This window comes from Capra hircus, chromosome 19 (genome assembly GCF_001704415.2).
Source record: "Capra hircus breed San Clemente chromosome 19, ASM170441v1, whole genome shotgun sequence".
Classification (NCBI taxonomy): domain Eukaryota; kingdom Metazoa; phylum Chordata; class Mammalia; order Artiodactyla; family Bovidae; genus Capra; species Capra hircus.
In genome coordinates this window covers 30689314-30715052 of record NC_030826.1, presented here as the reverse complement: position 1 = coordinate 30715052, position 25739 = coordinate 30689314, and the positions used below count along the sequence as shown (strand labels likewise).

The 25739-nt window shown below is 43.0% G+C and overlaps 2 long non-coding RNA genes across 3 annotated transcripts; both read left to right on the top strand.

Moving 5' to 3' along the window:
- LOC106503285 lies at positions 112 to 21682 on the top strand. 2 transcript variants are annotated; one of them, XR_001919709.1, is made up of 4 exons: positions 112 to 377; positions 2336 to 2387; positions 15601 to 15889; positions 20820 to 21682. It is a non-coding gene; the product is annotated as an uncharacterized LOC106503285 (long non-coding RNA). The 2 variants fall into 2 exon arrangements; XR_001919708.1 differs by lacking the exon at positions 20820 to 21682 and having other exon boundaries at positions 15601 to 17026.
- On the top strand, positions 21774 to 24678 carry LOC106503229. Its single transcript, XR_001296851.2, has 3 exons — positions 21774 to 22182; positions 24000 to 24250; positions 24342 to 24678. It is a non-coding gene; the product is annotated as an uncharacterized LOC106503229 (long non-coding RNA).

The following is a 25739-nucleotide window of genomic DNA, read 5'->3' as shown; positions in this document are numbered from 1 at the left end:
TTGTTAAGGATACAACATCATAACTTTGGCTTGCCATAAACTGAAGCCTGAATGGGGTTTTACTCAGCCTGGCTCCCTATGCTTTATAATTAGGTCAGTTGCTATCAGAATCTGACATCTTTTCCTCTTGTTGATTTTAATTCTCAGTGTTACTCTGAATTATTCCCTTTATACAAGTATTCAGAGAAGCCTGCTGACCTTCTGCCATTTTTTCAAATATTTTATTTTTGGCCACCCTGGATGCAGTGCAAGTTCTCATTGTGGTGGCTTCTCTCGTTTCAGAGCACAGGCCCTAGGGCTCTCGGGCACTTAGTTGTCCCTCGGCATGTGAGATCCTAGTTCTTGGACCAGGGGCCGAACCCATTTCCCCCGCATTGGTAAGTGGATTCTTAACCACTGGACCATTAGAGAAGCCCCCTTCTACCATTTTTCATTTGTTACTTATTTTAGTAAAAATTTGAATTTGACGAAAGCACAAAGAAAGTTTTCTGGAGGGTCATACCTAACTTCTAATCCTTTGTATTATTAAAAGGACCACCCCTCTCAAAAGAAAGGCAAAAGAAACCTTTTGGGTTTCAAGTCTCAATCAATGTAACTTCAATTGGGAGTCTTTCTTGATGATTATCTGATCAGAGGCAAAATTGACAGAGTATTTTTCCAGCCTACAAAAATGTTTGAAAAAATGTAGAAATGGAATTTCTTAATCTTTGCAAATGTGGTTTATTCCTCCATTCTTTACTGCTAACTTTTGGAGTCAAATACTCAGTTTGGAATGACACATATCACTTTGTCTTTTCAGCCAATGATGATCTCTAAAATCTGATCAGTATTATTGAATCTCTTACTTTATATATAAGATTTTTTAAAATAACATTTTCTATGTAACATGGGCTTCCCTTGTGGCTCAGCTGGTAAAGAATCTGACTGCAACTAGGGAGGCCTAGATTTGATCCCTGGGTTGGGAAGGTCCCCTGGAGAAGGGATAGACTACCCCCTCCAGTATTCTGGCCTGGAGAATTTCGTGGACTGTACAGTCCATGGGGTTGCAAAGAGTCAGACACAACTAAGTGACTTTCATTTCATTTCAGGTAACATTGCTTTTCTAACACCTTCACTTTTTTGCCTTAAGCTTCCTTCTTCACCTACCCCATTCTGGCTCCCTGGTTTATTTGCTTTTTTGATCCTGGGCTTTCTCTAAGACTTTTCTGTTGAAATGCGAAAGAATTAAGCAAGCGAGTCAGAAATCACTTCTTGTCAAGCACAGTGCCAGAAAACTAGCGGTTTTGTGTTCAGTGGGAAAGCATTTACCCTTTCTTCACTTCTTGCCACTTAAAAGGAAATCCATCTCTTTCTCCTCTTTGAATTTAATTCCCCAATCTCCACTCCAGAATAGAAAAAGATCAGGAAGAACATACAAATGCTGGATATCCAGTCTCGGCCACATATCATATTTATCACCTTTAATGTCCCCTTAACGTCTTTGTGTCTTGCCTTCCTAACTGAGCTATGACTCTGCTAGTAAAAATTATGTGACTCATGTCCAAGTCCACATTTAACAAAATTTCTAAAGCTTTGTTAGTGTGCAAGGCAATGAATATGAAATGAGGTCTGTGTTCTTTATTTGGATTAAGTTTAAAGCTTTTCAAATAACACCATCTGAAAATGTCAGTATGACAGAGCCGCCATCCCTATGCGGGGTGGTGGGGGGAGCATACCCACGGGGTTCAGGACCGAGGAGGGAGATCCACTGTTTATCTTACTATCTTATAGTGCTCTGTATTCGCTGCCACACTGCATTTTATGTATGAATGAAGTAAGGTTACAGATAAACATCAGGGGAAATTTTCAGATGGAGAACAATCTGGTTTAGTCGTTAAGTTGTGTCCAACTCTGGCAGTCCCAAGGACTGTAGCCCGCCAGGCTCCTCTGTCCATGGGATTCTCCAGGCAAGAATACTAGGGTGGGTTGAACAATCTAGAGAAGGCACAAATGATAGTAATCAGTATGAGACAGTGTGGGTCAGGGGCCAAAAAATTCCGGCCCAAGGGTCAAGTTGGGCCTATTTTTGTAAATAAAGCTTTACTGGAACACAGCCATGTTTATTCATTTACATATTGTTTCCTGGCCGCTTCCCTATTAGAATGGCAGGGTTGAGTAGTGGTGACAGAGACCGTGTGACCCACACTGCCGAAAGTATTTACCATGTATCTATTCAAAGTAAAAGCTTACCAAGCCTGGTGTAGAAGATTGTAGGTTTCTACCCAGAGTCTATTATTCTCTCTTTTTTTCCCAACAGGGTCTTGATTTATCTATGTCCTCCTCTTCCCCCATGCAGCTCAAGTGTTCCAAGGGATGCGCACCCTCCTTCAACTCTGACTGGTCCACAGGTGGGTCTATCAAGTTTGCTGATTCCAGGGGAAAGAGAGCCAGTCGGTGCATGGAAATCTCCCAGCTGCAGAGATGGTTTCAAAAGTGGGTATAGAATCCAACTGGAATTATGTGAGGAGAAGACAGCATTGTCCCGGGTATTATGCAGTGCTGCAGCCATTTTGCTGCCATGAAGAAAGCCAGGAGGAACTGTAGACAGTTACCGAGGAGGGTGCAGCTGAGAGAAATGTGGAGAGAGAGAGCTGGAAGCCACAGATTCAGAGATCTTTTGTGACTGCCTTATTTCTGTACTTCCAATTACTTGAGCCAATTTTTTAAAGTCATTTTGTGTACTGGGTTTTTCTGTTATCTGCAACACAGACTTTGAACCAATAGAAATATTCCATTTATCTTATAAGAGTATTTCAGGAGTTTGAGTTCACCTTATTATTTTTTTTTGTAATGGGCTTCCCTGGTGGTGCAGTCATAAAGAATCCACTTCCAATGCAGGAGATGCAGGAGACATGGGTTCAATCCCTGGGTCAGGAAGATCTCCTGGAGAAGAAAATGGCAACCTACTCCAGTATTCTTGCCTGGAAAATCCCATGGACAGAGGAGCCTGGTGGGCTACAGTCCATGGGGTTGCAAAGAGTTGGACAGGACTGAGCTCACGTATTTCTTTGTAGCCCGAACAATGTTTCTCTATCTGGACAGAACCTCCACCCACTCTTTTCTATTAGCATCTCCTGGCAGCTGTCCTTTTGAGTGACTGTTCAGTAATATGTTTAATGGAGGAGACCTTGGCCCAACTCTTCAAAACTCAGGATCCAAAGTGGTCACTCTGTGGTATCCCTTTAGGTCTCATAACTTGTCCGCACAACTCCTTGACTGCAGATCAGGGTACCTGTGTGTAATGCCCCAGGTTTGCATCTTCCACTAGTTTCCTAGCTGTTGCTCTCAGAAGTCCAACAGTCTTGATATGGTTCACAGGATCCTCTGTGTTCTGTCTACCGCCCTAGCCTCATCCTGAAGCCATTTCCTTCTTTCAATCTACTTTCCAGTTACACTGTTTTTCTAGTACTTTCTCAAAGGAGCCACACTCTTGGGTCTCTAAACATTTAAGCATTACTGTCCTATTTGCCCAGCATTCTCTTCTTTCCAATTTTCACCTACTTTGGTTCATCCTTCCAATTTCAGCCCAATGGTTGCTTCCTCAGAGATGACTGATGTGACATCAGGACCAGTGTAGCTCTGTGACCAGCTCCCATCCACTGCATCCTTCCATCTTCATAACATCCTCATCTTTGTGGCTCCTAACTCAAAATCCATATTCACGAGCATGCTGGAAGCCCCAGAAAGGCACTGTTCCCTATCAGGCCCTGGCTCTCAGCACAGTATCTGGCATAGAGGTGATCCTCAATATATATGGCTCATGACCAAATGAATAGCTTTGACTATTTTAAAATGGAAGTTATGGACCTGATCCATGTTTAAAGGCAGAGTACATTTCTCATGACTCATGTCTAGTGACTTGAAGAGAATGCTGAGAGTAATAAATATTCCCTGACTCCCTGTTTTCTAGAAAACACGCAGAGCATCAGCCTTATGACAACCATTTATATCTAAATTATAAGATACCAGGCTCTCAACCAGTCCTTCAGCACCCATGAGTTCCAATTTCTAAAGTTCCTCAAAGTACGTTGTATTCATCTTGCTCTCTGATGAAAACTGAGACGTAAAGAGAAGTAACTTAACTTGCTAGTTATGCACAAATCTTTTCACTGCCACAGACCATCATGTTGATTTTCAAACCTAGAAAACAATTTTGCTTGAGTCTAGTAAGTGAAGAGTCTGTGGTTGCTTGGGTTACCTTGCATCCAGGTCTGGACTCATGGATATGTGTCTGCACAAGCTTCCATTATTATATCCTCTCAAAATTGTATTGACTGTATTATATCCTCTCAAAATTCCTATGCTGAAACTCTCTCAATGCACTAATATTTGTGTTTTTTTAATAATTTTTATTGGAGTATAGTTGATTTACAATGTTGTGTTAGTTTCCGGTGTACAGGAAGGTGAATAAGTTATACATAGATCCACTCTTTTTCAGATTCTTCTCCCATATAGGCCATTACAGACTGTTGAGTAGAGTTCCCTGCGTTCATAATACATTTGAAAATACATAGAGCTTAAAAATTTCATTGATCAGAGGTATAGACTGTCTCGGTTTCAGCCTCAGCTTTATGGCCACCCAAGGTTCATGTGTGACAGAACACTCTCTTGCAGGCCAACCAGATGTCAACTTGCCTGTGGAAAGGTAGAGCCCCTTGAGTGAGTTCATTCTAAGATAAAGAAAACCCAGGGGTATGAGATTTTTTGAATAAGCTTCTTAAAGTTTCAAGTCAATATAGGAGCAGGACCATTCTGAGTTTTTTAGACTCTTTTACTCTGCAGAACCAAATGGACCATTTGCCCCATGTCTGAGTCCTTTCTTAAAGAGAGGACAATAAATGAAAACAGAATGAGCCAGTCCAATAAAACCTTTTAAGAGAATACAGCACAAATGATATTAAATCACGTTGATTCCAACTGACCATTATAATACACTGGAGAAGGCAATGGCACCCCACTCCAGTACTCTCGCTTGGAAAATCCCACGGATGGAGAAGCCTGCTAGGCTACAGTCCATGGGGTCGCATAGAGTCGGACATGACTGAAGTGACTTAGTAGCAGCAGCAGCATTATAATACACAGTCTACTTCATTACACATCCTAGGAAGTGCTGGCACCTTGATGATGGAGAAAGTGATGCTTAGCAAGAGATGCTTGTGCATGGTAGGATGGCAAGTATTGAGGTGTGCTCAGGAGAAATAAAGGTGTTCAGCAGATGATGGGCAGAAGACAAAGGAACCCAGTGGGAGACATAAGTACCTGGTAGCCAGGACAGGCAGAAATGGGACTAGAAAGGAGAACGGGAAGAAAAAGCAAGCTGAAGATGGTACCTAACAAGATGGTTGACTTATTTATGGAAATACGTGAGCCACACCACCATAACATGCTTGGGGTGGATTTTCTGGGGTCTGCAGTCTGTGTGGATAGAGGGAAAGCAGCAAGACTTAGATATCAGCTAAAGAAACTCATTTTAGTCAGGTTCCTGAAGAAGTAATTTACATAGTGATGGGAGGACCAGGGGAAGAGATACAAAAAGCAGGTGTGGAGCACTGGAAAATTTCTTAATTCTCTTTAAAAATTAAGCACTTACTCAGAATATTGATATCAATAAAATAAAATAACTTTAATAATGGAATTATTTTTAAAATAGAATAGCTAATAACCGCCGGGGAACCTGGACTTCTAAGTGAAAGAGGAAGGGAAAAGAATAAAATCAAAAGGACGGACCAGAGGGAAATTCAAGAGAACCTGAGCTTCCAGGAAGAAGCACGGAAAGGAGCCCAGAAGTTGGGGGTGGGTAGATGATGCCTGCCCTGTAATCACTGTCAAGGTAACCATGGCAACCAACGTGGAGCAGGCATGCCTTACCTTGGGTGGATTCAAGAGAAAGGAGTTTTACAGACACGTCCAGTATAATTTGGTTGCCTAAATATTCTATGAAGTATTAGGAACGTTGAACTCTGTTCAACATTCCTGGGGAATTTTCATTCACATAATAAAAAAATACAAGCTGCGACGTGGGTGATGTGGCAACCCCGGAAAGCCCATTGGATCCAAGCGTCCAGACTTCACTGCAGCGGAGGATAATCTTTGAAAAATTAGTCCGGGATTTGGTGATGCACAAATTCAGCTAAAGTGACAGATTTATGTGGCCCGGGATGATCCTGGTTTTGAAATGTAACATGAAATGCCAGACAGTGAGTGTTCCGAGACCACCAGCATCGGAGAGGCCTCTCCACTGGGCTGACGCATTATTTACGTTCAGCCCGCTTTGCACATCGAGCAGTTTCATTTTCAAAGTGAAGGCCGGGGTCCTTGACTTCTAAACGGGAATTCTAGGCTGACCTTGGAGACATGTGCTTTCCTAACACACCCAGTTGGCACTGGTTCTGGGGTTGAGTTTGGGCAGAAGACACACCACACACTGTTTGCTTGTCATTGTTTGACTTTATTTACAAATTGTAAGCACGGCTGGGCCGCTGAGCACATCTCTCACTAAGGTTCTTGCCAGCCCAGAACAGATGGAGACATAAGTCAGGCCCAACTCTCTTCCTCTGCACCGTCCGATGGGAGGGTCCCAGGTTCCCTTGCACCATGTAAGTAGTTACTCTCTCCCCATGCACACCCAGGGCCGACCCCACTTTGGGGCTGGAAGGAGAACAAGGGCTGCCAACTCGAGAGAGTGTTAAAAAGATGGTGATGCTTTACATGTATTGTCTATTAAAAAAAAAAAGAAAAAGGTCACACTTAAAAAAAAAAAACCCTAAATGTCTGAGGGGAAAATAGAATGGATAAGATTTATTCAATCTTTCAAAAGAAGAAAAGAAATGCAGTCAATTAAAGAGTATGGAATAAAATGGCAGAAATAAACTCAGGCTTATCAGTAATCACAATAAGTATAATTGAGTAAAAACCCTCATTTAAAAATAGAGTTAAAAATATCAAAATTTTTTTTTTTTGCTTTTAGAAGAAAAACATATGAACACCAAAAAGAAACATATTGAAAGATAAAGATAGAAAAAGAGGCAGGGGTTTTCTATTCCCTCTTGTATATAGAAGAAAAATGTAATTTGATAATTCACAGAGGAGATAAACCAGAAGGCCATGAAACAATGGGGAAAATAGTTCAGGTCTACTAACTCTCCTAACAGTTAGCCAAATACTAGTCAAATTAGAGAGAGGAAAGAGGAGGGAGAAGGGACGGTGAGGAGAACAGAGAAAGGGCAAAGGCAGGGAGAGGAGGTGGTGCAAGGGGGTGATGGCACATGTTGGCACAGTTTCATTTCAAGGCAGTTAAAGTTCAGCAGTTGATTCTACCTTAAATAAAATTACAACTTTCTCAATGAAAACTCGACAGGAAATATACATAACATGGTTATATACGTTAACTGTGCTGAAATGACCAAGCAGAGCTAGAACTCCATCACTAGAACACATGTGGTCTGAGATTTAGCTCCATGCTTCTCCTGCACCGCAGGCCTCCCAGATGCCACAGGTGGTAAAGAATCCACCCTCCGATGCAGGAGATGCAAGAGACACAGGTTTGATCCCTGGGTCGGGAAGATCCCCTGGAGAAGGAAGTGACAACCCACTCCAGCATTCTTGCCTGAAAAAATCCCATGGACAGAGGAGCCTAGTGGGCCACAGTCCATAGGGTCACAAGGAGTGGGACACAGCTGAGCACCCCTTTCTTCCTTCTCCTGCGTTACAGTAGTTCCAAAACTTAGCGAGAGAGAATAGTCAGGAACCTTCATTGAAATTCCCAGTTACATGACCTGTTCTTTTTCAGATGTTTAAACCACAGATGTGAAATGCTCACTCATTTTTGAAATCTGTCCAGTTCTACCAAGATACCTAGCATCTATTTTTAAAGAGATTGCTGGGGAGCCCTCTACAGTGGGTGATAGAGAGCCAAAAGATTAAATATTTATCTTCCAAAAGGTTCCGACTTCAAGTATTGGCTAAACAATGGGATTCCTGAACTGGAAGGCTGGGACAAGGTCTTGCAATATGGAAAATTTGCTCCCTTCCACCTGGTAAACCCTGCCAGGCTGGCAGTGGCATCTGGGTGAATAGATCCAGAAACCAGCTTCCAATAAACAGGGACTCTTGAGCCATGGAACTCTAGGTAAAGGGCCATCAGGGATGGCTGTTAAGAGATGGTCTGGAGTCATGTCTCCCCACCATGGGTTTAGAGGAAACTTTCAAGTAATTCCCATGTATTTGGTCCAAGTGAAAAATGAAGTCGTTCAGTCGTGTCCGACTCTTTGCAACCCCACGGACTGTAGCCTGTCAGGCTCCTCTGTCCATGGGATTTTCCAGGCAAGAGTGCTGGAGTGGATTGCCATTTCCTTCTCCAGGGGACCTTCCCGACCCAGGAATCGAACTCAAGTCTCCCGCATTGCAGGCAGACGCTTTACCATGGGAGCCATCAAGGAGAGTATTTATTAAAAGGAAGCTGCATGCTGTCACCCAAGTGGAGATGTGGTTTCTGAAGATACCAAGAGGGCAAGGACTGAGATGAGTATTTCATAATTTCTCAAGCTTTAAACTAAAATGTGAATAAAATGGTGAGTTGATCAGCCTTGTTTATCAAATCAGAAAGCGTCGTGAAACAGAATTAATGAGTTTATTACAGTGCTTTCTCTCTAATCATGGGATGATCAAAATACCAAGGAAATTTCAAATTCTCAGATACAGGAACGAGGATTTGATTATAAAGGAAGCAATTATATTTGAAAGGACTCACTGACCCTGTAAGCCACATCAATAACAACGAACACTCAAGTAACCCTGAATCCACACAGACAATCCGAGATGCAAAGGTGCTTTGCTTCAAAATGCAAAGATTTTCCTGAGTGTTTATTTCACGCTGAGTCTCAAGGAATCCTTGATATGGGCAATTTAACTGCCTAACCTATCTAACTGGGGCAGCTTTAAATAAAATGCGATACACTGTCGACAATTTTAGAAAAGTACAACGCTGGAAAGAATAGCAATATATATGTATAGGCTTCCCTCGTGGCTCAGACAGTAAAGAATCCGCCCACAGTGCAGGAGACCCAGCACATTCACTGACCGACCGCACTCTGCTTCAGTCACAGCAAATTAAGACAATAACAGGAGGCTCTGTGCTTAGGACAAAGCAGGCCCCTTAGATAGTTAGATGCGTATTTTAGTAACCATTTTAATGAACTCAAGTTCTTGCATATTCCCATACATCGCTGTTTTTGTTCAATCACTAAGTTGCGTCCGACTCTTTGCGACCCCTTGGACTATAGCCAGGCTCCTCTATCCTTTGCTGTTTCCCGGGGTTTGCTCAAATTCATGTCCATTGCGTCAGAGATGCTATCTAAACATCTCATGCTCTGCCGCCCCCTTCTTCTCCTGCCGTCAATCTTTCCGACCATCAGGGTCTTTTCCAATGAGTCAGCTCTTCACATCAGGTGGCCAAAGTATTGGAGCTTCAGCATCAGTCTTTCCAGTGAATATTCAGGGTTGATTTCCTTTAGTATTCACTGCTTTGATCTCCTTGCTGTCCAAGGGACTCTCAAGAATGAGCTCCAGCACCGCAATTCCAAAGCATTAATTTTTCGGTGCTCCGCCTTCCTTATGGTCCCTTACATAGAAAAGCACTTAAAGTGCTGAGATGTCAGTTCTTTGTGACCAGCATTAATCTTTAGCCATGACATATCCCTAGCCCTGTCCCCCCGCCAAAAAAAATCACACATAAACTGGCTTCTCCCTCTACCTCTTTGCAACAGTTCCCTCAAGCTACTGAGAGGCTATCTTCCAGGCTATGGTTCTCAGTAAGGTCCCAGAGGGGCCTCCCTGGTGGCTCAGATGGTAAAGAACCCACCTGTCAATGTAGGAACCATGGGTTTGATCCCTGGGTTGGGAAGATCCCCTGGACAAGTAAATGGCAACCCACTCCAGGATTCCTGCCTGGGAAGTCCCATGGGCAGAGCAGCCTGGTGGGCTGCAGTCCATGGGGTCACAAAAGAGTCAGACATGACTCAGAGACTAAAACAACAACAAAGGCCCCGACTAAGACAAACTCACAGCTCTGACACTGTGCACTTCTCTTTCAGCTGACAGGACAATATTGAAACCAGGAAACTGACACTGGTATAACACTGTTAACTGGACTACAGGCGTTATTCAGTTATCGCCAGCTTTTACCTGCACTCATATGTGTGTGTCTATGCAGTGGGATCCCATGTGTAGATCTGTGTGATCACCATCGTAATCAGTGCACAGGACAGTTCGGTCACCACAAAGGAACTGCCTCACGTTGCCCCTTGCTGGCCCCACCCAGTCCCTGCTCAGTTTCTTTGAAATCACATGTATTCTCCATTTTTACAGTTTTGTCCTTTAGAGAATGCTTCATAAACGAAATGTATGCCACCTTTTAAGACTGGCATTTCTCAGTAAGCACAAGCTCATTGAGATGCATCTAAAATGTTCCCTTTCTTCTTTTAAAAAATATTTACTTGGCTGCTCCAGGTCTTCGTTGCAGCACTCTGGATCTTTAGTCTCCATCGTGGCATGTGGGCTCTAGTCCCCTGCCTAGGGATTGAACCTGGGGCCCCTGCATTAGGAGTGCAGAGTCTCAGCCACCAGACCACCAGGGACGTCCCTGTTTCCCTTCTTTCTATCACTGACTAGTATTCCATGATTTAAATGTACCAGTTTCTTTCACCATTCCCTTGTTGAAGGACATTTTTTGATTTTATGAATAAAGCTGCTATGAACATTAGTGTACAGGTCCTCGAGTGAAGCTTTTATTCCTCTGGGATGAATGTCCAGGAGTAAGATGGCTGGGCTGCATGCTAAGTGTATGTTTACTCTGGTGAGAGCTGGCCAGACTGTCCAGCAGCTGTCACCTCTTACATTCCCACCAGCGACGAGGAAGAGATCCAGATTCTCCACATGCTCACCAGCATTTTGTGTTATCACTGCTTGTTCTTTGAGCTGTTGTAACAGGTGTTGCTGTTTCATCATGGTTTTAGCCCACGTTTCCCTAGGGGCTAGTCATGCGGACACCTTTTCATACGCTTTTCTGCTTTCTGTATGCTCTTTGTTGAAATGCCTCTTGTCTGTATGCGTTTGCTAGGGGTACCGTTAACAAAATACCAGAGACTGGATAGCTTCAGCAATCAATTTTTCTGCAATTCTGGAGACTAGAAGCCTCAGATCAAGGTGTTGGCAGGTTCGGTTTCTCCTGGGGCCCCTCTCCTTGGCTTGCAGGATGCTGCCTTCTCACTGTCCTCACGTAGGCTTTCCTCTGTGTGTCCAGATCGCCTCGTCTTACGAGGGCACCCCAGTCAGGTCAGAGCAGGACCCACCCTAATGGCTTCAGTTTAACCTCACCCGCCTCTTTAAAGGCCCTACTTCCAATTACAGTCACATTCGGAGGTCCTGGCTGTCAGGGTTTCTTCAGCTTCTATCAATTTCTGGCTGCTCATTTGCTCAGTCATGTCTAACTCTTTGCTATCCCATGGACTGTAGCACACCAGGCTCCTCTGTTCTCAACTATCTTCTGGAGTTTGCTCAAATTCATGTCAATTGAGTCAGTGATGCTGTCTAACCATCTCATCCTCTGCCACCTCCTTATCCTTTTGCCTTCAATCTTTCCCAGCATCAGGATCTTTTCCAATGAGTAGGCTCTTCACACCAGGTGGCCAAAGTATTGGAGCTTCAGCTTCCATCAGTCCTTTCAATGAATATTCGGGGTTGATCGCCTTTAGGATTGACTGGTTTTATTTCCTTGCAGTCCAAGCGACTCTCAAGAGTCTTCTCCAGCACAGTTCAAAAACATCAGTTCTTTGGTGCTCAGCCTTCTTTATAGTCCAACACTCATATCTGTGCATGACAACTGGAAAAATCTTAGCTTTGATTATATCAACCTTTGTTGGCAAAGTGATGTCTCTGCTTTTTTAGAATAGGACTTTTAGAATAGGACACCTCAAACTCAAATGTTTACATGAACCAACTGGGATCTTTTAAAAATGAAAATTCTCTTCCAGTAGGTCTTGGGGTCTTGATATTTTTCATTTCTAACAATCTCCCCACTGATGCCATTGCTGCTGGTCCAAGAACCACATTTTGAGCAACAGAGTTTTAGAATTCAGTGTTCCTCTGATATCCAGTAATAGCAACCAAGTAACAAATTATGGCTTCTTTTTTTAATCAGCGAAAAAAACACCTAAATTCAAAGTATCACTAGAACACACGGGTTAACTTATGTTTGGCATCTTTGTGTCCTTATTTCCATGGTTCTAATTTTCTATTTTTATTTCTAGTCTTTATTTCTGTACATGTATTCTTGTCAATTTTCTCAAAACCTTTCTAGAACAAGGTGAACTATAAATAAAAATATGTGATTAAATGTTTAAAAAGGTTTGCCCTGTGTACCCAGGAAGAATTCCATCCATTTTTCCCTTCAACTTTCAAAATCAATGTTTCTTGGCTTATATTATAAATGAATAAATATATCATTTTGTACAGTATTAGGGATTTTGAGTACACACTGGCTATTTTTCCGAAATTATTCATGACTTCCATACTGGCAATTACTTTCTCCTTGTTAAAAGAGGTTCTGGTGTGCTAGGCAATGCTTAGGACAGAATCATCAGTATGCTATTGCTTAATATGTCTTTGTAAGATTAACTACTTGCTACAAACTTTGTATCCTTACTGTTCGCAACTCAGTTCAAAATGCTTTCGGTGGGAGCCCTTGTGGGACTCCTCTGGTGGCTCAGCTGGTAAAGAACCCACCTGCCAGAGCAGGAGATGCAAGAGATGCAGGTTCGATCCCTGGGTCGGGAAGATCCCCTGGAGAAGGGAATGGCAACCCCCTCCAGTATTCTTGCCTGGAGAATCCTGTGGACAGAGGAGCCTGGTGGTCTGCAGTCGATGGGTCGCAGATGAGTCCAACACGACTGAGTGCAAATGCCCACGCTCATTGTGCACCATTGGGAGGGATGTAAGATGGCACAGCCACTGTGGAAAGCATTATGGTAGTTCCCCCTCAAATTAAAAACTGGATTGACCGTGTTATCTAGAAATCCCTCTTCTGGGTATAAATGCAAGCAAAACTGAAAGCAGGTTCTCAGAGATATCTGGACACCGATATTCATAGCAGCCTCATTCACAATAGCTAGAACATGGCAACAACCCAAGTGTCCGCTGATGGATGGATAAAGAACAGTGTGGTCTGTACATACAATGGAGTGTTATTCAGCCTTAAAAAAGGAAAGAAATTCTGACATCTATTACTGCTACTATGGATGAACCCTGAAGACAATATTCTCAGTGAAACAGGCCAGTCACAAAAGACAAATGGTATTATTCCACTTAGATACAATACTTTAACTATTCAAATTCCTAGAGACAGAACATAGGATGGTGGTTCCCAGGGATTTAGGAGAAAAGGGAATGGAGAGTTATTATTTAAAGGAGACAGAATTTGTTTTGCAAGATGAAAGGAGTTCTGGAGATGGTCACAAAAACAGGAATCTTTAATACCACTGAAGTGTACAGTTCAACATAACTATAGTGATACATCTCATGTATGTGCGTCTTTGTGCTCAGTAGCTGAGTTGTGTCCAACTCTTTGTGACCCTTTGGACCATAGCCCACCAAGCTCTCTGTCCATGGGATTTTCCAGGCAAGAATACTGGAGTGGGTTGCCATTCTCTCCTTCAGGGGATCTTCCCAACCCAGGGATTGAACCCACTTCTCCTGTGTCTTCTGCATTTCAGGCAGATTCTTTACCATTGAGCCACCAGGGAAACCCCATCTTACATATACTTTGCCACAACTAAAAATGGGGTGAAATGTATTAGGTATTCAGTGTTTTTAAATTAAATCTAATGTTCATCAGCTGCACGAAGAGATGCTTCCATCATGATAATACTTGGCGTCTGTGCCCATTTTTAAATGGTATTTGTACCGCCTTGGTCTAGCCATGCAATTCACAATGTATTTCAACGACAATTTTACTTCTTTCTTTATTCTTTTGCCAGATGACTTCCCGTTAGAATGCTCTGCCTATGAAAATCTCTTCCATTTGCTTTTTGTTTAGTGGTAAAAGCCAATTTTAAAAATTATTTTTTTTAACTGAAGTATAGTTGATTTATAATGTGTTAATTATTGCTGTACAGCCAAGTGATTCCGTTACATATGTATATATGCACTCTTTTTAAAAATATTCTTTTCCACTGTGGTGTATCACAGGATATTGAATATAGTTCCCTGGGCTCTACAGTAGGACCTTGAAAAAAATTAGCTTCAACTAATCCTTCAAGATAATTGCTTTATAAAGTTGTGTTAATTTCTGCTATACAACAGCATGAATCCACTGTAAGTATACATACACCCCTCCCTCTTGAGCATCCATCCCACTGCCTGCATCCCACCCCTCTCGCTCGTCCCAGAGCGCCGAGCTGCGCTTGCTGTGCTGTTCAGCAGCTTCCCACTAGCTGTCCGCTTTACACATGGTACTGCATACCGCTCAGCCCTAATCTCCCAGCGTGTCCCAGCCTCCCCTGGGCCGCCATGCCCGCAGGTCTGCTCTCTCCATCTGTCTCTTCCTGTAAACAAGTTCATCAGTATCATGTTGTTTATCCATTCCATATATAAAAGCTCACATCTGTTAACCCCAACCTCTCATCCCCTTGACTGCCGCAAATCTCTTCTCTACGTCCATGATTCTATTTCTGTTTCCTAGATAGGTTCACTTTGTGCCCTATTTTAGATTCCACATATAAGTGATTTCATACGGTCTTTGTCAATTTCTGACACACTGCACTTAGTGTGATAATGTCCAGTTGCACTGATGTTGCCGCAAACAGCATGATTTCATTCTTTTTTATGGCTGAATAGTATTCCATTGCTAATCCTAGCATTTGGCAAAGTGAGTTGAGCTTAGTTGCTGCTTAATAATGTTTAAATAAGCAAGTGAATAACTATGCCTTTTAAAACCAAAGAATGCAACTTTCTGCCCTTCTATTTGACCCAATTCTTATAAAAAGCTTTATACTTTCAAATGGAATGTCTTATCACAAATTTGAAAATGTCTTTCACAGTCTCTTCAACGAACGGTGCTGGGAAAATGGGACAGCCACATGTAAAAAAACAAAATTAGATCATTCATTAACTCCATACAGAAAAATAAGCTCAAAATGGATTAAAGAGCTAAATGTGAGCCCGGACACTATAAAACTCCTAGAGGAAAAGATAGGCTGAGCACTCTCTGACATAAATCACAGTAGCATCTCTTCCCATCCATCTCCCAGAATAATGGTAATAAAAGCAAAAATAAACAAAAAGGTCTTTCAGATTATAAATACGGGCCTGTGACGTATGTCTGAATTTACTGGGCTGTATTGTTTTCTCACACTCTTTGCCTTGGGATACACAGATCTCTGAGACCACAGATTCTTCCTCATGTTAAGAGTCATGAGCAGCATGTTCTGTGCAAACTTGTCCTACTGTCACCCTAAGTACTAAGTCTGCATTTTTATACGAGTTTTTTCTTTTTCTTTTTTTGTACAGAAAGCTCAGTGTTGAGTGATGAGTAAGTGGTCTACGGATAGGCCTTTGAAATCACTGTGAATGCTGGAGGAGACTGCTTTCCATTGACTGAGACCACGTTACAGCTTTTTAAATGTTCAAAGGGGTTAGCGGCACATCACTTCTGCATATTGAAAGCATCATGACTGCGTGGGGAGCTTCCCATTGGTCTACCTTGAAGTCCATCCTAGCGACACGTGTCCTTTGGCTTCCTTTCAGATGAGGCATTTATTCATTCACTTCTGATCCTGCAGCCGCAACGGAGGGACGGGTGAGGCTTGGCACATCACGTTCTTCTTGTTAAAAAATACAGGCCCCTTCTCAACCTAGGCAGAGGACCTTCACACAGCTCTCCTGAAGCAGACACCTCTGATCCACCATGACTCTTCCCTCGGGTACAGGGACAAGTTTCCTTCTCTGTAGGTGATCCATAGAGTTCCTTAATTTTCTGTTGGACTAGAGTTGGTTTACAACGTTGTGTTTCTTCTGTGCTGCAAAGTGAATCGGTTATACATATACCCACTCGTTGTTATGTTCTTCTTCCACGCAGCTCATCACAGAGCATTGAGTAGAGTTTCCTGTGCTATACAGCAGGTTCTTGGCCATCTATTTTATGTAGAGTAGTGTGTACATGTCAGTCCCAATCTCTCACGTTATCCCTCCCTCATCCCCTCTCCATAATCTTGTCTGTTTGCCACATCAGTGACTATTTCTGTTTTGTAATAACTTCATTTTGTATATGACTCACAGAGCACACATTGGTGTCTATTTTTCCCGGGTCCTAGAAATGTGAACGATGGGCAGAGCCCTTACATAGCCTATAGCTTCAAGGACATGAGCCTCTTTTCAATGTGTCCCAAGCCAGTTTTTTTTTTTTTTAAACATCAGTGTCCTTATACAAACACAGAACATTTCTTTTAGTCCAAGTACTTTCTCTTTCAGACCAAGTAAGTGGGATTAACTAATGTTGATCTTCAGGGGTTTGACAAACGTTTTCTTTCCCCATAATAGCTGCCAGGTTTCCCCAGAGTTCCACTTAGTTTGAATCTCCAAATGGGCAATAGATTTCATGACCAGGCCCCCCTCCTTCTGGGAGCCCTAGATTGAATGAACCAAGATCTCTTGGCCATAAAGGGCACCAATGACCAAGAATGTCTGTCTGATTCTAGTCTAATATGAAGCCCCTTTGGAACCAGTCACCTTGGCAATGACATCAAGGCTTTGGGAGCGAAGACTGGATTATACCCAATAAATTAAAAGAAACCAGAATCTTGGGAACTTACACATGGAAAGAAAAAAAAAAAACATTTCAGCTGGTGTAGCAATATAAACTAGCAAGTTATCATTCTAAAGGGGATTGTTGTTGTTCAGTCATTAAGTCGTGTCTAACTCCGCAAACCCATCTCTGCAGCATGCCACGCTTCCCTGTTATCTACTATCTCCTGGAGTTTGCTCAAACTTGTGTCCATTGAGTCAGTGATGCCACTCAACCATCTCATCCTTTGTCACCCCCTTTTCCTCCTGCCTTCAATCTTTCCCAGCATTAGGGTCTTTTTCAATGAGTTGGCTCTTTGCATCAGGTGGTCAAAGTATGAGACTCATCAAATTAGGCAAGACCAGTTTCCAATGGAGTTTCTCTAGTAGGATGACGCAACAGTCAGAAAATTCTAGAATTCTCCATGCCTCTCACTGAGAAGCAGAAGTTCCCCTTTGGACTGAGACTCTCATACAGTTCAAACATGAAGGGGACATTTCACTGGAGAGTCTCATGAGGGGGTGCAAGTTCTTAATTTACCTATGGATCAAGTTGCTGAGCCCATATGTAATGATTCATATTGAAAATTTTATATTAATACAGTTTACAGACAATGTTATACAAATAACATGAATACTAAGTGTGTGTGCTTAGTAGCTCTGTTGTGTCTGACTCCTTGTGACCCCCATGGACTGTAGCCCATGAGGCTCCTCTGTCCGTGAGATTTTCCAGGCAAGAATACTGGAGTGGGCTGTTCATTTCCTCCTCCAACAAGAATGCTAAGTAAGCATCAAAGTAATAAAACCCCATCAGATGACTTGCAGTTCTAAGGTAGTTTCTATGTAAGGAACTCAGACAGACAGTCCTAGGTCATAGTACTAGGAAGGTCAAAGTCAATTTAGAAGGTAATTCTAGATGGATTCCAACTACCCATACTTATCTCTAAGCATTGACTCAAGTGGAAAAAACCCACAAAACTATGTGTAAAATTAAAATACTAGATAAAGATATAGATGGTTCAAGTGCAGATACAGATGATCTCATGTGCCTGGGAAGGGATTTCTTGTTACTCGTAAATCAGAGGAAAGGCTGAGGGAACCAACATCTGGACCTTGGGACTCAAACTCTGAAGGGCCAGGAAAGAGAGGAACTCTGGCCGAGTGCATAGATCTGGGGCCAAAGTTCCTGTTCAGCAGCTGACCCTGTTACTTAGCAACCGTGTGACTCTGGACAGTTACTGAACCTTTACATGCCCAGTTTCTTCATCTTTAAAATTTTTATGGGATGGCTGGGGATTCCCTGGCAGTTCAGTGATTAGCACTCAGGGCTTTCAATGCCCTTGAGCATGGGTTTGATTCCTGGTCAGGGAACTAAGATCCTGAAAATTGTGCAGCATGGCCAAAAATAAATAAAAGGAGGATGGGTAACATCAGCAGTTACCTCAAGGGTTACTAGCAAGCATTAAATGTTTGCGCAGGAAGGAGTTCCAATATTATTAATGATGTCTCTTTTTCTCACAATTGCTTTTTTCCCACAGGTTGATCTCATTCTCTCCTGCAGTGAAGGTTCTCTACCTGACAGGCTTCTGAGTAGCTCCCAAGTCAGAATTCCCCGAAGGGAAAAGGCGCCTTTCACTCACAGTTAACATGTGGGTCTGAGAGGACTCAGATTGGCTGTGCCTGAGTCACGTGCTCAACTCTTGAGCCAATCCCAGCTGCTAGAATCTGCCTGAAAGGCAGGAGATCCCAGTTCGATTCCCGGGTGGGGAAGATTCCCTGGAGAAGGGACAGGCTACCTACTCCAGAATTCTTGGGCTTCCCTGGTGACTCAGTCAGTAAAGAATCCACCTGCAATGTGGGAACCTGGGTTCAGTCCCTGGGATGGGAAGATCCCCTGGAGGAGGGCAAGGCAACTCACTCCAGTATTGCTGCCTGGAGGATCCCCAGGGACAGAGAAGCCTGGCATGCTGCAGTCCGTAGGGTCACAAAGAGTCAGACATGACTGAGCAACTAAGCACAGGTGCTAGAAGGAAAGAATATTGGACCACATCACATGGCAAAGGTGGGGACAGACTATTATTGGAAGAGAAATGGAAACTTACTGGACACACAGAGTAATAGCTATCACAAGTCCTCAAAGGTCCCTTCAGGGCTATGCACCCCTCCCTGCAGATGATAATCACCAAATAATGACTATGTTGCTACAAATCACTGTATTTAGCTAATGCAGCTGAATATTTACAAAATGTAAGATGTTACATTCTTTCGTTTTTTTTAATTGAAGTATAGTTGATTTATAATGTTACTGTGCTACATTCTTTGCTTTGTTCTTTTTTTCTGATATTTTTAAAATTAGAGTATAATCGCATTCTTATCCAATGCCGACAACATCACTAGGAAGGAAACATTATTATTCACACTTAACTCGTGCAGAAGCAAATGCCTAGAGAATTGAAAAACTGTATGAGATTTTGTTGAATTGCCCACCTTCCCCATGGAATTTAAGATCTAGGAGAGCAGGTATTTTGTTTTGCATATCTCTGTATCATGGTGGCTGGGACAGAAACTCACAGGTAGTTCATGCTCAAAACTTTGTGGTGGAGTAAATGAACAAATGAATGAAACTGCCTTGGATCCTGGAGCTAGTGAGCTATGCTGGAGAGATTGGCCGAAGCCACAACTCTCAGGTCTTGGGTCACGATTTTAACCATGGTTGAGGTAGAGGTTGGCATGTGGTATGGCTCAAGGGAATTAAGATTGAAAAATGGTTCACCTGTTCTCTATGGAAAACCAGACACTCCTCACCTGGGAGGGTAACACACCGAACACCTTAATAGCCTTTGTCCACAGAGCAGCATACCTGGTTCCACATGCAGGGATGGGACCCGGGGTAGAGATGCTGAAATGGGGAGATGAGTGGGCGGGGGTGGGGAGGGGAGGGAAGGGTTCTTACGAAAGATTGGCGAATTCTTACACACACACAGGAGTCTGCCGAGAGCTAGGATGAGGGCAGGTGCAGGAGGAGAAAGATCCTGAAAAGCTAGAGGAGACAGAAAGGGAGGACACGGGAAGAGGAGGAAAGCAGGGGCCCCCAGCACTCCCCTCAGTTCAGAAGAGGCCCCCGGAGCCGAGCTCAGCTGTCCTTCTTTGCATGCCCCTGGCCAGGCCCCAGCCTGTCCCTCCGCGCCTGAAACAGTGATGAAAGAACTTGATGATCTTGTTTGGCAGCACGTCTTGAGGACGGTTTAGCTGGAAGGAGGCATCTGCTTTATGCCAAGTAACACGTTCTCTGGGCTTAGAGGGAGTTGTCCTACAAGGGTGCCACAGGGGAGGGGCGAGCCAGGCTGCCCGGCCAGCTCTCTGCTGTGGATTAAGGCCCTGGAAGGATTGGGGGATCGCAGGCAGTTTACAAGTTACACAATGAGCAGATTAACTGTACACGAGATGACTATCCTAAACTTTTTCTACACCACCCGCTGGAGAAATGTGAACCCAGGATTCATGACCAAAATGGTGATTATGTCAAGCTGGTATTAAATTCTTATTCAGAGGGAAAATGTATATATATTCTCATTTACACAAGAGTGTATTATATGTATTACATATATATACATATTATCTCTACACGTTCTCTCTACATATATATTCTTTCTCTACATATATATATAAACACATGTTAGAATGTATATATCTATTCTCATTATATATAATGAAAATGTGTATACATTCCCCCTGCATGAGTTTTTAATGATAAATACATTTATAATTTATAAACACTATGTTTATATTATATAATAATTTATATATTTAATATGTATTGTTTTTATTAAACAGTAAGTGTACATAGGCATTTACTCCCATTACATAAATATCTTATCTAGAGACGCACACACACTTTCTCATTATGAGTCGAAACATTCCTGCTTCCTTCTCTGCCCATTTCACAGGTGCACTCCCTCCAAATAGAGCTTTCAGTTTCCAGAAAGAGGCAGGAGGGCAGGAAGAGGGGAATGAAGAAAGAAAAGTAGAGAAAAGCAATGTGGCCGACGAGAGAGGGAGAAGATGGGCAGGCAGACCTTCCGCTGCTCAGCTCATCTTAAAGCTCAACTTGGAGGTCAGCAGCAGAATTTTGAGATGAAGGTCATTCTGAGATTTCCTCTGAGAACATCTGTGAGGAAACCACTTTGAACATCACATCGTTAAATAACTGTTCTGCCTGCTTAAACAGCTTTGAACTAGCCAGAGAGGATAAGCGTTAAGCATTTTTGAGAAGCCCAGAGACCACGGTTCTACATAAAAGGAAGCAATAAAGCCGAATGGAGATGTGGTTCTTTGCCACCTGCCCAACTATAAACTTCTCTGTCTTTAGAACTCACTTTCCGTGTGAATGAAACGTTTATCGCTAGGGTCCAAGAACTGAAGATAAAGGGGATTAAACATGGAGACAACCACAGGGTACTTTCCTGCACATCAGAGCCCCGTGGGTCCCGGAGGAGAGGAGAGGAGCGGGAGCAGTAGAGAGCCCAGTGCTTGGGACGCATGCACCTTTCCTCCTAAAAAGGAGATTGAATCTCAGATAAGTGAAAAAGAAAGCCCAGGTTCCTTCCAAGCCCCTTGTATGTTTGAGATGGAAAGACCCCGAGGTTCGGGGGAGGAGGAGCCTGACCTGAAGCTTCTCTCCACTCCTGTATCCTCAGCTTCTCTGCCCTGGACCATGGATGGCTAAGCTGTCATCATCCATGCCCACCCTAATGCCTGTCATTTGTGTTAGTTGTCCAGTTGTGTCTCACTCATTGTGACCCCATAGACTGTAGCCCACCAGACTCCTCTGTCCATGGAATTCTCCAGGCAAGAATACTCGAGTGGGTAGCCATTCCCTTCTCCAGGGGATCTTCCCGACCCAGGGATCAAACCTGGCTCTCTTGCACTGCAGGCAGATTCTTTACCATCTGAGCCACCAGGAAGGCACCACTGATTCACAGGCCAGTGAATTTATTTATTTACCAATTTTGTTTACCAATAAATAAAATTGAAAACCCACTGGCAATAAGATGATGGTGTTTGATATCTCCACGGAAGTCATGAAGGCCATAATAAGCCACCAGCCTCACAGGGCTTGGAAACATTTCCCCTATCTTGGAGGACTTGGTAATTTCTCCTGCCTTCAGCTGCATTGTTTATCTTACAAGAGGCATCATCTACTCCATGTTCTTTCCTTAGGTTCCACAAAGCCTGACTGCTGTTTTGCGAGAAAAGACGGAATGGTACCCATTTCTCTGACCATAAGCATCTGCTTCTTTAATACCCAATGTACGTATGCCCCAACTGCTGTGCCTTTGGTCCTATAAAAAACTTCGTTTCAAAGCCAAATCATAATGTGGTCTTTCCGAAGATATTTTTAAAAATCATTAAATTAGACATGGGTAACATCAGCAAACATGCCGCTAGCTCAACTGGATGGATGACAGCACAGGAGTTTTGGCCAAGTGTGCACATGCAGGCTATGAGAGAGGCTTCTCTCACAGCTCAGTTGGTAAAGAATCCACCTGCAATGCAGGGGACCTGGGTTCGATTTCTGGGTCCCAAATATCCCCTGGAGAAGGAAATGGCAACCTATTCCAGTATTCTTGCCTGGAAAATCCCATGTACAGAGGAGCCTGGTGGGCTACAGTCCATGAGGCCTCCAGAGTCCGACTCAACGACTAAAACCACCACCACCAGACTGCGAGAGCTGTGTCGTGACCTGGGTCTGACAGCAGTCATGTGATGTCCATTGTAACATACATTCCAATTTCAGAGATGTTAAAATGGAAAACACCTTCCTGTGAAACACTATTACTCCCAGACATAGGACACAGTTTTGGAAGGTGTCTGAATATATACCAACAAAGAATTCAGTATACTGAGTCTTCTGGCTTTAAATAACACCCTCTTCTGCATTTTTTATCAGATTCTCACTAAAATTAAAAGAGAAAACCTCACAGTAATGTGGACACAGAAAGAAGCTGCAGAATTTAATGCCACTGTACAGGAAGAGTTGGGTTTACTGTAAGACAGATGGAGCAAGGTTGAGAAAAACTTGTGCAGGATTCATTGTGTGGTGTGATTTAGCTTTGCTTTATGAAACCAAGTCTACCTGAAATGATTTGGACTCAGACATCCCACACATGTGGCCTCGGACTCAGAGAGGGAAGAACTTGGCCATTTACACTGGGGCAGATTTAGGCTCTCTGGGGGGCTTGAACTTGTATAACGTTTTCAGCTTCTTTAGGTAAAAGAAGACAAAACTAGACACAATTGAGAGCATGCACGCATGCACGCGTGAGATTCTGTTTAGAATGAGAAAATAACCAAATTATAAATTTAAAAAATGTGTAAAGCAATTATCCTTCAATAAAAAATAAATTTAAAAAAGGAGAATAAATATCACAAAGAGACAAAAAATTGCATAGTATTGTAAGAATTAATTGCTCATCGTGATTCTGTAATACTTTCACTACATTTCTTGTTGGTACCTTCTTTGACCACCTTCTCAATTAATGACAACTGAAAGCTGCTTTCAGTTTCCCAGGGACACTTGGGAATATCATGTAAATTGTTAGGATTATGGTGAATTTGGGAAATCTTTATTTATTTATTTATTTTTACACTTTGAGATAGACCAGCTTTGGTTGTATACATCTATATCTTCTCGTTCTAGGTGACATGTTCTGGTATGAGGTGATCCACTACTACTGTCACCTTCAAGAGTAGTTGGCACAGTCACCCACAGGGGTCCCCTAGAAGCCATTCCTATAGCTGGACAGCTAAGCAGTGACCTAACTCATGCCAAACACAGAAACACAGGCTGTGAAGTTAAAATGAAATGAATTCCCTCCTTAGACCTCCAAATCCCTATGGCCATGCTCTTGTCATTCTATAGGAGGTGAAGTATGATGGAAGAACAGGTGTAGAAAGAGATAGTTTGTTGTAAGTAATTGTCATTGAAATATTGTACAGATGCAAGTTTTATAAATACATATAAGAATGTGAACACTTGTCCAGGGCCTCCTCCAGGACGGCGGAAAGGGCGACTGTAAGTAGAGGCCTTGCAATGTAAGCTTCATGAGTTAAACTTGACTTTGCAGCTGGGACTGATACCTCTGCCACCAATATGCCATCTCCCCAGCTTCAAATGCAATGAGGACACCAAGCTTCTATGTATGTAACGAGATCAACAGCCAACAGGAGAAAAGAGGCTGAGGTGAAAACAGAAAAACAATAGAGGAAAAATGATGCAGAATTAAAGAGGCAACTGTACAAAAAGAAGAGGGGAAAGACACAGCCGGGAAGATAGAATTAAAATCTTTCACCTCAAATAGCATCCTCCTGTTTTCAGGTAAGGGCCTTAAGTAGGTGACGTAGGAAAGCACAGGTGGGTCTAGTGATCAGCAACACAGGTGATTAAATTACAATCATGTCGCCTACAGGCACTAAGAAGCATGTCTCATCTACACAGCTGTCCAAATGGCCTTGTTTTGCTCTGAGGATGAGAACAGGCTTGATTTAGGAGCCATGTCTTGGATTTCGTGTTTCTCAATCTCACGCTCTGCCTGATAGCTCCGGGTCAAGATCTCCGGGCCAGAGCGGCAGTTCCCCCGGGCAGTGGACATTGGGAGATGGTCTCGGAGAAGAAAGCCCGCCTCCCATGCTCACACCTCACCTTCCTGACTTGGAAAACACCTCCAGTTAATGAGCAAACCTGGCGTCTGTCAGCTTTCTGTAAGCAAGCATTTCACAAGGTTTACAGAAAAGTAAAGTAAACAAAGTTCTGAGTAACAAAAGAGTGGCGTTTATGCATTCTTTGATTCACTTTAAAGGATGGTATAAACTGACTTTTTAACCAAGCATTAGGCAAGATCTGGGCCCAAGCCATTCTATAATAAACAGTGACATGGCTATATTAAAATATTTACTTAGTGTGTTAAAGTGACTTATAGGAAGAGTGGCTACTACATAGAAGGCCTAAGTATTAAGGCGTCAGGTGCCACGGGCGGCATAAATATTCCATGCACACTTGTTTATAGGAAAACCCCATCTGGATTTGGCTAAAACAGCAGGCACCCCGGTGACCCCAGTTTTGCTATTGGAAAATATAACACAAGTGTTCACTCATCTAGAATAACTACAGTGCTAAGTGCCAAATGACAGATGGGAGGGGATTGGCTTTTCTCAATAAAGTGCAGGCACTCCATTGTGAAGGGCTTCATTGTCAGGGCTCCTTGGCATTTATAGATTCTTGGAATCGATGGGGCAAGGTGCTGGGTCAGGCTGACCACAACCTGCCTAGTTGGGATCACTGGGCCCAGATGCATCCATGCAAGCTGGACAGGCTTTGGAAGACTTGGCTTGGGCGAGCCCATGAACATGAATGCCATCAATGTCTTACCCTACTCCCACTCTCCCCTCAACGCAGTTATGTTGATCATGCAGCCCAGTGGGATCAAAAGAGCACAGCGTCTTGAGACAGAAAATCTGGATGTGGAGCATGGCTCTCCCACTTACATGAGTATAGCTTTCACGGTTAAAAATGGAGGAGAAAAGAAGGCAGTGCATGTTGACAGGGATATTGGAGGCTTTTCTTTGACAGGGATATTGGAGGATATTGGAGGTTACCTCATTGATATCCTTATGTTCATACTATGGCTTGGGGATGACTTCCTCCTTTTACAGATTCACTTAAAGCTGAGGATGATTTTCAGGGAATGAAAGGTCTTCCTGGGCTGGGCCTCAGTCGTCTGTTTAGATGAACCCATCAACCTTATTGGAAGGTTAACTTGAGGGTAGTGGGAGTAGTGAAAACACAGGAAGAATGGAGCCATCCTCTG